Source organism: Camelus bactrianus, chromosome 5, assembly GCF_048773025.1.
Source record: "Camelus bactrianus isolate YW-2024 breed Bactrian camel chromosome 5, ASM4877302v1, whole genome shotgun sequence".
Lineage (NCBI taxonomy): Eukaryota > Metazoa > Chordata > Mammalia > Artiodactyla > Camelidae > Camelus > Camelus bactrianus.
In genome coordinates, this window is record NC_133543.1 from 965,460 (window position 1) to 980,012 (window position 14,553).

Below are 14,553 nucleotides of genomic sequence, written 5' to 3' on the forward strand. Positions count from 1 at the left end.
TGGGAACACAAAGTTTCTTTTCAGTTGCAAACTCCATTCCATACATATATATGGGGAGGTACAAGCTCCAACTCGGTTTTACAGTGAAAACTGCAGGAACTTCAAACCGGCACTAGGAAATAGACTGAGAAAGCAGAGAAAAATTGTCTCCTGCAACCCGTTCCCTTGGTGCTAGATGAACGAACGTCTCTCCACTTGCTCAGTTCTGAGAGATAAGTGTGTGTGAAAGCCGTCCTTCAGCTAGCTTGTTGGGAACACCAAGTTTCTTTTCAGTTGCAAACTCCATTCCATACATATATATGGGGAGGTACCAGCTCCAACTCGGTTTTACAGTGAAAACTGCAGGAACTTCAAACCGGCAATAGGAAACAGACTGAGAAAGCTGAGAAAAAGTGTCTCCTGCAACCCGTTCCCTTGGTGCTAGATGAACGAACGTCTCTCCACTTGCTCAGTTCTGAGAGATAAGTGTGTGTGAAAGCCATCCTTCAGCTAGCTGGTTGGGAACACAAAGTTTCTTTTCAGTTGCAAAGTCCATTCCATACATATATATGGGAGGTACAAGCTCCAACTCGGTTTTACAGTGAAAACTGCAGGAACTTCAAACCGGTACTAGGAAACAGACTGAGAAAGCTGAGAAAAAGTGTCTCCTGCAACCCGTTCCCTTGGTGCTAGATGAACGAACGTCTCTCCACTTGCTCAGTTCTGAGAGATAAGTGTGTGTGAAAGCCATCCTTCAGCTAGCTTGTTGGGAACACAAAGTTTCTCTTCAGTTGCAAACTCCATTCCATACATATATATGGGGAGGTACAAGCTCCAACTCGGTTTTACAGTGAAAACTGCAGGAACTTCAAACCGGCACTAGGAAACAGACTGAGAAAGCTGAGAAAAAGTGTCTCCTGCAACCCGTTCCCTTGGTGCTAGATGAACGAACGTCTCTCCACTTGCTCAGTTCTGAGAAATAAGTGCGTGTGAAAGCCATCCTTCAGCTAGCTTGTTGGGAACACAGTTTTTTTCAGTTGCAAACTCCATTCCATACATATATATGGGAGGTACAAGCTCCAACTCGGTTTTACAGTGAAAACTGCAGGAACTTCAAACCGGCACTAGGAAACAGACTGAGAAAGCTGAGAAAAAGTGTCTCCTGCAACCCGTTCCCTTGGTGCTAGATGAACGAACGTCTCTCCACTTGCTCAGTTCTGAGAGATAAGTGTGTGTGAAAGCCGTCCTTCAGATAGCTTGTTGGGAACACAAAGTTTCTTTTCAGTTGCAAACTCCATTCCATACATATATATGGGGAGGTACAAGCTCCAACTCGGTTTTACACTGAAAACTGCAGGAACTTCAAACCGGCACTAGGAAACAGACTGAGAAAGCAGAGAAAAAGTGTCTCCTGCAACCCGTTCACTTGGTGCTAGATGAACGAACGTCTCTCCACTTGCTCAGTTCTGAGACACAAGTGTGTGTGAAAGCCGTCCTTCAGATAGCTTGTTGGGAACACCAAGTTTCTTTTCAGTTGCAAACTCCATTCCATACATATATATGGGGAGGTACAAGCTCCAACTCGGTTTTACAGTGAAAACTGCAGGAACTTCAAACCGGCACTAGGAAACAGACTGAGAAAGCAGAGAAAAAGTGTCTCCTGCAACCCGTTCCCTTGGTGCTAGATGAACGAACGTCTCTCCACTTGCTCAGTTCTGAGAGATAAGTGTGTGTGAAAGCCGTCCTTCAGATAGCTTGTTGGGAACACAAAGTTTCTTTTCAGTTGCAAACTCCATTCCATACATATATATGGGGAGGTACAAGCTCCAACTCGGTTTTACAGTGAAAACTGCAGGAACTTCAAACCGGCACTAGGAAACAGACTGAGAAAGCAGAGAAAAAGTGTCTCCTGCAACCCGTTCCCTTGGTGCTAGATGAACGAACGTCTCTCCACTTGCTCAGTTCTGAGACACAAGTGTGTGTGAAAGCCGTCCTTCAGCTAGCTTGTTGGGAACACAAAGTTTCTTTTCAGTTGCAAACTCCATTCCATACATATATATGGTGAGGTACAAGCTCCAACTCGGTTTTACAGTGAAAACTGCAGGAACTTCAAACCGGCACTAGGAAATAGACTGAGAAAGCAGAGAAAAATTGTCTCCTGCAACCCGTTCCCTTGGTGCTAGATGAACGAACGTCTCTCCACTTGCTCAGTTCTGAGAGATAAGTGTGTGTGAAAGCCGTCCTTCAGCTAGCTTGTTGGGAACACAAAGTTTCTTTTCAGTTGCAAACTCCATTCCATACATATATATGGGAGGTACAAGCTCCAACTCGGTTTTACAGTGAAAACTGCAGGAACTTGAAACCGGCACTAGGAAATAGACTGAGAAAGCAGAGAAAAAGTGTCTCCTGCAAACCGTTCCCTTGGTGCTAGATGAACGAACGTCTCTCCACTTGCTCAGTTCTGAGAGATAAGTGTGTGTGAAAGCCGTCCTTCACCTAGCTTGTTCGGAACACAAAGTTTCTTTTCAGTTGCAAACTCCATTCCATACATATATATGGGGAGGTACAAGCTCCAACTCGGTTTTACACTGAAAACTGCAGGAACTTCAAACCGGCACTAGGAAACAGACTGAGAAAGCAGAGAAAAAGTGTCTCCTGCAACCCGTTCACTTGGTGCTAGATGAACGAACGTCTCTCCACTTGCTCAGTTCTGAGACACAAGTGTGTGTGAAAGCCGTCCTTCAGCTAGCTTGTTGGGAACACAAAGTTTCTTTTCAGTTGCAAACTCCATTCCATACATATATATGGGGAGGTACAAGCTCCAACTCGGTTTTACAGTGAAAACTGCAGGAACTTCAAACCGGCACTAGGAAATAGACTGAGAAAGCAGAGAAAAATTGTCTCCTGCAACCCGTTCCCTTGGTGCTAGATGAACGAACGTCTCTCCACTTGCTCAGTTCTGAGAGATAAGTGTGTGTGAAAGCCGTCCTTCAGCTAGCTTGTTGGGAACACAAAGTTTCTTTTCAGTTGCAAACTCCATTCCATACATATATATGGGAGGTACAAGCTCCAACTCGGTTTTACAGTGAAAACTGCAGGAACTTGAAACCGGCACTAGGAAATAGACTGAGAAAGCAGAGAAAAAGTGTCTCCTGCAAACCGTTCCCTTGGTGCTAGATGAACGAACGTCTCTCCACTTGCTCAGTTCTGAGAGATAAGTGTGTGTGAAAGCCTTCCTTCACATAGCTTGTTGGGAACACAAAGTTTCTTTTCAGTTGCAAACTCCATTCCATACATATATATGGGGAGGTACAAGCTCCAACTCGGTTTTACAGTGAAAACTGCAGGAACTTCAAACCGGCACTAGGAAACAGACTGAGAAAGCTGAGAAAAAGTGGCTCCTGCAACCCGTTCCCTTGGTGCTAGATGAACGAACGTCTCTCCACTTGCTCAGTTCTGAGAGATAAGTGTGTGTGAAAGCCATCCTTCAGCTAGCTTGTTGGGAACACAAAGTTTCTCTTCAGTTGCAAACTCCATTCCATACATATATATGGGGAGGTACAAGCTCCAACTCGGTTTTACAGTGAAAACTGCAGGAACTTCAAACCGGCACTAGGAAACAGACTGAGAAAGCTGAGAAAAAGTGTCTCCTGCAAACCGTTCCCTTGGTGCTAGATGAACGAACGTCTCTCCACTTGCTCAGTTCTGAGAAATAAGTGTGTGTGAAAGCCATCCTTCAGCTAGCTTGTTGGGAACACAGTTTTTTTCAGTTGCAAACTCCATTCCATACATATATATGGGAGGTACAAGCTCCAACTCGGTTTTACAGTGAAAACTGCAGGAACTTCAAACCGGCACTAGGAAACAGACTGAGAAAGCTGAGAAAAAGTGTCTCCTGCAACCCGTTCCCTTGGTGCTAGATGAACGAACGTCTCTCCACTTGCTCAGTTCTGAGAGATAAGTGTGTGTGAAAGCCGTCCTTCACCTAGCTTGTTCGGAACACAAAGTTTCTTTTCAGTTGCAAACTCCATTCCATACATATATATGGGGAGGTACAAGCTCCAACTCGGTTTTACAGTGAAAACTGCAGGAACTTCAAACCGGCACTAGGAAACAGACTGAGAAAGCAGAGAAAAATTGTCTCCTGCAACCCGTTCCCTTGGTGCTAGATGAACGAACGTCTCTCCACTTGCTCAGTTCTGAGACACAAGTGTGTGTGAAAGCCGTCCTTCAGCTAGCTTGTTGGGAACACAAAGTTTCTTTTCAGTTGCAAACTCCATTCCATACATATATATGGGGAGGTACAAGCTCCAACTCGGTTTTACAGTGAAAACTGCAGGAACTTCAAACCGGCACTAGGAAATAGACTGAGAAAGCAGAGAAAAATTGTCTCCTGCAACCCGTTCCCTTGGTGCTAGATGAACGAACGTCTCTCCACTTGCTCAGTTCTGAGAGATAAGTGTGTGTGAAAGCCGTCCTTCAGCTAGCTTGTTGGGAACACCAAGTTTCTTTTCAGTTGCAAACTCCATTCCATACATATATATGGGGAGGTACCAGCTCCAACTCGGTTTTACAGTGAAAACTGCAGGAACTTCAAACCGGCAATAGGAAACAGACTGAGAAAGCTGAGAAAAAGTGTCTCCTGCAACCCGTTCCCTTGGTGCTAGATGAACGAACGTCTCTCCACTTGCTCAGTTCTGAGAGATAAGTGTGTGTGAAAGCCATCCTTCAGCTAGCTGGTTGGGAACACAAAGTTTCTTTTCAGTTGCAAAGTCCATTCCATACATATATATGGGAGGTACAAGCTCCAACTCGGTTTTACAGTGAAAACTGCAGGAACTTCAAACCGGCACTAGGAAACAGACTGAGAAAGCTGAGAAAAAGTGTCTCCTGCAACCCGTTCCCTTGGTGCTAGATGAACGAACGTCTCTCCACTTGCTCAGTTCTGAGAGATAAGTGTGTGTGAAAGCCATCCTTCAGCTAGCTTGTTGGGAACACAAAGTTTCTCTTCAGTTGCAAACTCCATTCCATACATATATATGGGGAGGTACAAGCTCCAACTCGGTTTTACAGTGAAAACTGCAGGAACTTCAAACCGGCACTAGGAAACAGACTGAGAAAGCAGAGAAAAAGTGTCTCCTGCAACCCGTTCCCTTGGTGCTAGATGAACGAACGTCTCTCCACTTGCTCAGTTCTGAGAAATAAGTGCGTGTGAAAGCCATCCTTCAGCTAGCTTGTTGGGAACACAGTTTTTTTCAGTTGCAAACTCCATTCCATACATATATATGGGAGGTACAAGCTCCAACTCGGTTTTACAGTGAAAACTGCAGGAACTTCAAACCGGCACTAGGAAACAGACTGAGAAAGCTGAGAAAAAGTGTCTCCTGCAACCCGTTCCCTTGGTGCTAGATGAACGAACGTCTCTCCACTTGCTCAGTTCTGAGAGATAAGTGTGTGTGAAAGCCGTCCTTCAGATAGCTTGTTGGGAACACAAAGTTTCTTTTCAGTTGCAAACTCCATTCCATACATATATATGGGGAGGTACAAGCTCCAACTCGGTTTTACAGTGAAAACTGCAGGAACTTCAAACCGGCATTAGGAAACAGACTGAGAAAGCAGAGAAAAAGTGTCTCCTGCAACCCGTTCCCTTGGTGCTAGATGAACGAACGTCTCTCCACTTGCTCAGTTCTGAGACACAAGTGTGTGTGAAAGCCGCCCTTCAGCTAGCTTGTTGGGAACACAAAGTTTCTTTTCAGTTGCAAACTCCATTCCATACATATATATGGTGAGGTACAAGCTCCAACTCGGTTTTACAGTGAAAACTGCAGGAACTTCAAACCGGCACTAGGAAATAGACTGAGAAAGCAGAGAAAAATTGTCTCCTGCAACCCGTTCCCTTGGTGCTAGATGAACGAACGTCTCTCCACTTGCTCAGTTCTGAGAGATAAGTGTGTGTGAAAGCCGTCCTTCAGCTAGCTTGTTGGGAACACAAAGATTCTTTTCAGTTGCAAACTCCATTCCATACATATATATGGGAGGTACAAGCTCCAACTCGGTTTTACAGTGAAAACTGCAGGAACTTGAAACCGGCACTAGGAAATAGACTGAGAAAGCAGAGAAAAAGTGTCTCCTGCAAACCGTTCCCTTGGTGCTAGATGAACGAACGTCTCTCCACTTGCTCAGTTCTGAGAGATAAGTGTGTGTGAAAGCCGTCCTTCACCTAGCTTGTTGGGAACACAAAGTTTCTTTTCAGTTGCAAACTCCATTCCATACATATATATGGGGAGGTACAAGCTCCAACTCGGTTTTACACTGAAAACTGCAGGAACTTCAAACCGGCACTAGGAAATAGACTGAGAAAGCAGAGAAAAATTGTCTCCTGCAACCCGTTCCCTTGGTGCTAGATGAACGAACGTCTCTCCACTTGCTCAGTTCTGAGAGATAAGTGTGTGTGAAAGCCGTCCTTCAGCTAGCTTGTTGGGAACACAAAGTTTCTTTTCAGTTGCAAACTCCATTCCATACATATATATGGGAGGTACAAGCTCCAACTCGGTTTTACAGTGAAAACTGCAGGAACTTGAAACCGGCACTAGGAAATAGACTGAGAAAGCAGAGAAAAAGTGTCTCCTGCAAACCGTTCCCTTGGTGCTAGATGAACGAACGTCTCTCCACTTGCTCAGTTCTGAGAGATAAGTGTGTGTGAAAGCCTTCCTTCACATAGCTTGTTGGGAACACAAAGTTTCTTTTCAGTTGCAAACTCCATTCCATACATATATATGGGGAGTTACAAGCTCCAACTCGGTTTTACAGTGAAAACTGCAGGAACTTCAAACCGGCACTAGGAAATAGACTGAGAAAGCAGAGAAAAAGTGTCTCCTGCAACCCGTTCCCTTGGTGCTAGATGAACGAACGTCTCTCCACTTGCTCAGTTCTGAGAGATAAGTGTGTGTGAAAGCCATCCTTCAGCTAGCTTGTTGGGAACACAAAGTTTCTTTTCAGTTGCAAACTCCATTCCATACATATATATGGGAGGTACAAGCTCCAACTCGGTTTTACAGTGAAAACTGCAGGAACTTCAAACCGGCACTAGGAAACAGACTGAGAAAGCAGAGAAAAAGTGTCTCCTGCAAACCGTTCCCTTGGTGCTAGATGAACGAACGTCTCTCCATTTCCTCAGTTCTGAGAGATAAGTGTGTGTGAAAGCCGTCCTTCAGCTAGCTTGTTGGGAACACAAAGTTTCTTTTCAGTTGCAAACTCCATTCCATACATATATATGGGGAGGTACAAGCTCCAACTCGGTTTTACAGTGAAAACTGCAGGAACTTCAAACCGGCACTAGGAAATAGACTGAGAAAGCAGAGAAAAATTGTCTCCTGCAACCCGTTCCCTTGGTGCTAGATGAACGAACGTCTCTCCACTTGCTCAGTTCTGAGAGATAAGTGTGTGTGAAAGCCGTCCTTCAGCTAGCTTGTTGGGAACACAAAGTTTCTTTTCAGTTGCAAACTCCATTCCATACATATATATGGGAAGTACAAGCTCCAACTCGGTTTTAAAGTGAAAACGGCAGGAACTTCAAACCGGCACTAGGAAACAGACTGAGAAAGCTGAGAAAAAGTTTCTCCTGCAACCCGTTCCCTTGGTGATAGATGAACGAACGTCTCTCCACTTGCTCAGTTCTGAGAGATAAGTGTGTGTGAAAGCCGTCTTTCAGCTAGCTTGTTGGGAACACAAAGTTTCTTTTCAGATGCAAACTCCATTCCATACATATATATGGGGAGGTACAAGCTCCAACTCGGTTTTACAGTGAAAACTGCAGGAACTTCAAACCGGCACTAGGAAACAGACTGAGAAAGCAGAGAAAAAGTGTCTCCTGCAACCCGTTCCCTTGGTGCTAGATGAACGAACGTCTCTCCACTTGCTCAGTTCTGAGAGATAAGTGTGTGTGAAAGCCGTCCTTCAGCTAGCTTGTTGGGAACACAAAGTTTCTTTTCAGTTGCAAACTCCATTCCATACATATATATGGGAGGTACAAGCTCCAACTCGGTTTTACAGTGAAAACTGCAGGAACTTCAAACCGGCACTAGGAAATAGACTGAGAAAGCAGAGAAAAAGTGTCTCCTGCAACCCGTTCCCTTGGTGCTAGATGAACGAACGTCTCTCCACTTGCTCAGTTCTGAGAGATAAGTGTGTGTGAAAGCCGTCCTTCAGCTAGCTTGTTGGGAACACCAAGTTTCTTTTCAGTTGCAAACTCCATTCCATACATATATATGGGGAGGTACCAGCTCCAACTCGGTTTTACAGTGAAAACTGCAGGAACTTCAAACCGGCACTAGGAAACAGACTGAGAAAGCTGAGAAAAAGTGTCTCCTGCAACCCGTTCCCTTGGTGCTAGATGAACGAACGTCTCTCCACTTGCTCAGTTCTGAGAGATAAGTGTGTGTGAAAGCCATCCTTCAGCTAGCTGGTTGGGAACACAAAGTTTCTTTTCAGTTGCAAAGTCCATTCCATACATATATATGGGAGGTACAAGCTCCAACTCGGTTTTACAGTGAAAACTGCAGGAACTTCAAACCGGCACTAGGAAACAGACTGAGAAAGCTGAGAAAAAGTGGCTCCTGCAACCCGTTCCCTTGGTGCTAGATGAACGAACGTCTCTCCACTTGCTCAGTTCTGAGAGATAAGTGTGTGTGAAAGCCATCCTTCAGCTAGCTTGTTGGGAACACAAAGTTTCTCTTCAGTTGCAAACTCCATTCCATACATATATATGGGGAGGTACAAGCTCCAACTCGGTTTTACAGTGAAAACTGCAGGAACTTCAAACCGGCACTAGGAAACAGACTGAGAAAGCTGAGAAAAAGTGTCTCCTGCAAACCGTTCCCTTGGTGCTAGATGAACGAACGTCTCTCCACTTGCTCAGTTCTGAGAAATAAGTGTGTGTGAAAGCCATCCTTCAGCTAGCTTGTTGGGAACACAGTTTTTTTCAGTTGCAAACTCCATTCCATACATATATATGGGAGGTACAAGCTCCAACTCGGTTTTACAGTGAAAACTGCAGGAACTTCAAACCGGCACTAGGAAACAGACTGAGAAAGCTGAGAAAAAGTGTCTCCTGCAACCCGTTCCCTTGGTGCTAGATGAACGAACGTCTCTCCACTTGCTCAGTTCTGAGAGATAAGTGTGTGTGAAAGCCGTCCTTCACCTAGCTTGTTCGGAACACAAAGTTTCTTTTCAGTTGCAAACTCCATTCCATACATATATATGGGGAGGTACAAGCTCCAACTCGGTTTTACAGTGAAAACTGCAGGAACTTCAAACCGGCACTAGGAAACAGACTGAGAAAGCAGAGAAAAAGTGTCTCCTGCAACCCGTTCCCTTGGTGCTAGATGAACGAACGTCTCTCCACTTGCTCAGTTCTGAGACACAAGTGTGTGTGAAAGCCGTCCTTCAGCTAGCTTGTTGGGAACACAAAGTTTCTTTTCAGTTGCAAACTCCATTCCATACATATATATGGGGAGGTACAAGCTCCAACTCGGTTTTACAGTGAAAACTGCAGGAACTTCAAACCGGCACTAGGAAATAGACTGAGAAAGCACAGAAAAATTGTCTCCTGCAACCCGTTCCCTTGGTGCTAGATGAACGAACGTCTCTCCACTTGCTCAGTTCTGAGAGATAAGTGTGTGTGAAAGCCGTCCTTCAGCTAGCTTGTTGGGAACACCAAGTTTCTTTTCAGTTGCAAACTCCATTCCATACATATATATGGGGAGGTACCAGCTCCAACTCGGTTTTACAGTGAAAACTGCAGGAACTTCAAACCGGCAATAGGAAACAGACTGAGAAAGCTGAGAAAAAGTGTCTCCTGCAACCCGTTCCCTTGGTGCTAGATGAACGAACGTCTCTCCACTTGCTCAGTTCTGAGAGATAAGTGTGTGTGAAAGCCATCCTTCAGCTAGCTGGTTGGGAACACAAAGTTTCTTTTCAGTTGCAAAGTCCATTCCATACATATATATGGGAGGTACAAGCTCCAACTCGGTTTTACAGTGAAAACTGCAGGAACTTCAAACCGGCACTAGGAAACAGACTGAGAAAGCTGAGAAAAAGTGTCTCCTGCAACCCGTTCCCTTGGTGCTAGATGAACGAACGTCTCTCCACTTGCTCAGTTCTGAGAGATAAGTGTGTGTGAAAGCCATCCTTCAGCTAGCTTGTTGGGAACACAAAGTTTCTCTTCAGTTGCAAACTCCATTCCATACATATATATGGGGAGGTACAAGCTCCAACTCGGTTTTACAGTGAAAACTGCAGGAACTTCAAACCGGCACTAGGAAACAGACTGAGAAAGCTGAGAAAAAGTGTCTCCTGCAACCCGTTCCCTTGGTGCTAGATGAACGAACGTCTCTCCACTTGCTCAGTTCTGAGAAATAAGTGCGTGTGAAAGCCATCCTTCAGCTAGCTTGCTGGGAACACAGTTTTTTCCAGTTGCAAACTCCATTCCATACATATATATGGGAGGTACAAGCTCCAACTCGGTTTTACAGTGAAAACTGCAGGAACTTCAAACCGGCACTAGGAAACAGACTGAGAAAGCTGAGAAAAAGTGTCTCCTGCAACCCGTTCCCTTGGTGCTAGATGAACGAACGTCTCTCCACTTGCTCAGTTCTGAGAGATAAGTGTGTGTGAAAGCCGTCCTTCAGATAGCTTGTTGGGAACACAAAGTTTCTTTTCAGTTGCAAACTCCATTCCATACATATATATGGGGAGGTACAAGCTCCAACTCGGTTTTACAGTGAAAACTGCAGGAACTTCAAACCGGCACTAGGAAACAGACTGAGAAAGCAGAGAAAAAGTGTCTCCTGCAACCCGTTCCCTTGGTGCTAGATGAACGAACGTCTCTCCACTTGCTCAGTTCTGAGACACAAGTGTGTGTGAAAGCCGTCCTTCAGCTAGCTTGTTGGGAACACAAAGTTTCTTTTCAGTTGCAAACTCCATTCCATACATATATATGGGGAGGTACAAGCTCCAACTCGGGTTTACAGTGAAAACTGCAGGAACTTCAAACCGGCACTAGGAAATAGACTGAGAAAGCAGAGAAAAATTGTCTCCTGCAACCCGTTCCCTTGGTGCTAGATGAACGAACGTCTCTCCACTTGCTCAGTTCTGAGAGATAAGTGTGTGTGAAAGCCGTCCTTCAGCTAGCTTGTTGGGAAAACCAAGTTTCTTTTCAGTTGCAAACTCCATTCCATACATATATATGGGGAGGTACCAGCTCCAACTCGGTTTTACAGTGAAAACTGCAGGAACTTCAAACCGGCAATAGGAAACAGACTGAGAAAGCTGAGAAAAAGTGTCTCCTGCAACCCGTTCCCTTGGTGCTAGATGAACGAACGTCTCTCCACTTGCTCAGTTCTGAGAGATAAGTGTGTGTGAAAGCCATCCTTCAGCTAGCTGGTTGGGAACACAAAGTTTCTTTTCAGTTGCAAAGTCCATTCCATACATATATATGGGAGGTACAAGCTCCAACTCGGTTTTACAGTGAAAACTGCAGGAACTTCAAACCGGCACTAGGAAACAGACTGAGAAAGCTGAGAAAAAGTGTCTCCTGCAACCCGTTCCCTTGGTGCTAGATGAACGAACGTCTCTCCACTTGCTCAGTTCTGAGAGATAAGTGTGTGTGAAAGCCATCCTTCAGCTAGCTTGTTGGGAACACAAAGTTTCTCTTCAGTTGCAAACTCCATTCCATACATATATATGGGGAGGTACAAGCTCCAACTCGGTTTTACAGTGAAAACTGCAGGAACTTCAAACCGGCACTAGGAAACAGACTGAGAAAGCTGAGAAAAAGTGTCTCCTGCAACCCGTTCCCTTGGTGCTAGATGAACGAACGTCTCTCCACTTGCTCAGTTCTGAGAAATAAGTGCGTGTGAAAGCCATCCTTCAGCTAGCTTGTTGGGAACACAGTTTTTTTCAGTTGCAAACTCCATTCCATACATATATATGGGAGGTACAAGCTCCAACTCGGTTTTACAGTGAAAACTGCAGGAACTTCAAACCGGCACTAGGAAACAGACTGAGAAAGCTGAGAAAAAGTGTCTCCTGCAACCCGTTCCCTTGGTGCTAGATGAACGAACGTCTCTCCACTTGCTCAGTTCTGAGAGATAAGTGTGTGTGAAAGCCGTCCTTCAGATAGCTTGTTGGGAACACAAAGTTTCTTTTCAGTTGCAAACTCCATTCCATACATATATATGGGGAGGTACAAGCTCCAACTCGGTTTTACAGTGAAAACTGCAGGAACTTCAAACCGGCATTAGGAAACAGACTGAGAAAGCAGAGAAAAAGTGTCTCCTGCAACCCGTTCCCTTGGTGCTAGATGAACGAACGTCTCTCCACTTGCTCAGTTCTGAGACACAAGTGTGTGTGAAAGCCGTCCTTCAGCTAGCTTGTTGGGAACACAAAGTTTCTTTTCAGTTGCAAACTCCATTCCATACATATATATGGTGAGGTACAAGCTCCAACTCGGTTTTACAGTGAAAACTGCAGGAACTTCAAACCGGCACTAGGAAATAGACTGAGAAAGCAGAGAAAAATTGTCTCCTGCAACCCGTTCCCTTGGTGCTAGATGAACGAACGTCTCTCCACTTGCTCAGTTCTGAGAGATAAGTGTGTGTGAAAGCCGTCCTTCAGCTAGCTTGTTGGGAACACAAAGATTCTTTTCAGTTGCAAACTCCATTCCATACATATATATGGGAGGTACAAGCTCCAACTCGGTTTTACAGTGAAAACTGCAGGAACTTGAAACCGGCACTAGGAAATAGACTGAGAAAGCAGAGAAAAAGTGTCTCCTGCAAACCGTTCCCTTGGTGCTAGATGAACGAACGTCTCTCCACTTGCTCAGTTCTGAGAGATAAGTGTGTGTGAAAGCCGTCCTTCACCTAGCTTGTTGGGAACACAAAGTTTCTTTTCAGTTGCAAACTCCATTCCATACATATATATGGGGAGGTACAAGCTCCAACTCGGTTTTACACTGAAAACTGCAGGAACTTCAAACCGGCACTAGGAAACAGACTGAGAAAGCAGAGAAAAAGTGTCTCCTGCAACCCGTTCACTTGGTGCTAGATGAACGAACGTCTCTCCACTTGCTCAGTTCTGAGACACAAGTGTGTGTGAAAGCCGTCCTTCAGCTAGCTTGTTGGGAACACAAAGTTTCTTTTCAGTTGCAAACTCCATTCCATACATATATATGGGGAGGTACAAGCTCCAACTCGTTTTTACAGTGAAAACTGCAGGAACTTCAAACCGGCACTAGGAAATAGACTGAGAAAGCAGAGAAAAATTGTCTCCTGCAACCCGTTCCCTTGGTGCTAGATGAACGAACGTCTCTCCACTTGCTCAGTTCTGAGAGATAAGTGTGTGTGAAAGCCGTCCTTCAGCTAGCTTGTTGGGAACACAAAGTTTCTTTTCAGTTGCAAACTCCATTCCATACATATATATGGGGAGGTACAAGCTCCAACTCGGTTTTACAGTGAAAACTGCAGGAACTTCAAACCGGCACTAGGAAATAGACTGAGAAAGCAGAGAAAAAGTGTCTCCTGCAACCCGTTCCCTTGGTGCTAGATGAACGAACGTCTCTCCACTTGCTCAGTTCTGAGAGATAAGTGTGTGTGAAAGCCGTCCTTCAGCTAGCTTGTTGGGAACACAAAGTTTCTTTTCAGTTGCAAACTCCATTCCATACATATATATGGGAGGTACAAGCTCCAACTCGGTTTTACAGTGAAAACTGCAGGAACTTCAAACCGGCACTAGGAAACAGACTGAGAAAGCAGAGAAAAAGTGTCTCCTGCAAACCGTTCCCTTGGTGCTAGATGAACGAACGTCTCTCCATTTCCTCAGTTCTGAGAGATAAGTGTGTGTGAAAGCCGTCCTTCAGCTAGCTTGTTGGGAACACAAAGTTTCTTTTCAGTTGCAAACTCCATTCCATACATATATATGGGGAGGTACAAGCTCCAACTCGGTTTTACAGTGAAAACTGCAGGAACTTCAAACCGGCACTAGGAAATAGACTGAGAAAGCAGAGAAAAATTGTCTCCTGCAACCCGTTCCCTTGGTGCTAGATGAACGAACGTCTCTCCACTTGCTCAGTTCTGAGAGATAAGTGTGTGTGAAAGCCGTCCTTCAGCTAGCTTGTTGGGAACACAAAGTTTCTTTTCAGTTGCAAACTCCATTCCATACATATATATGGGAAGTACAAGCTCCAACTCGGTTTTAAAGTGAAAACGGCAGGAACTTCAAACCGGCACTAGGAAACAGACTGAGAAAGCTGAGAAAAAGTTTCTCCTGCAACCCGTTCCCTTGGTGATAGATGAACGAACGTCTCTCCACTTGCTCAGTTCTGAGAGATAAGTGTGTGTGAAAGCCGTCTTTCAGCTAGCTTGTTGGGAACACAAAGTTTCTTTTCAGATGCAAACTCCATTCCATACATATATATGGGGAGGTACAAGCTCCAACTCGGTTTTACAGTGAAAACTGCAGGAACTTCAAACCGGCACTAGGAAACAGACTGAGAAAGCAGAGAAAAAGTGTCTC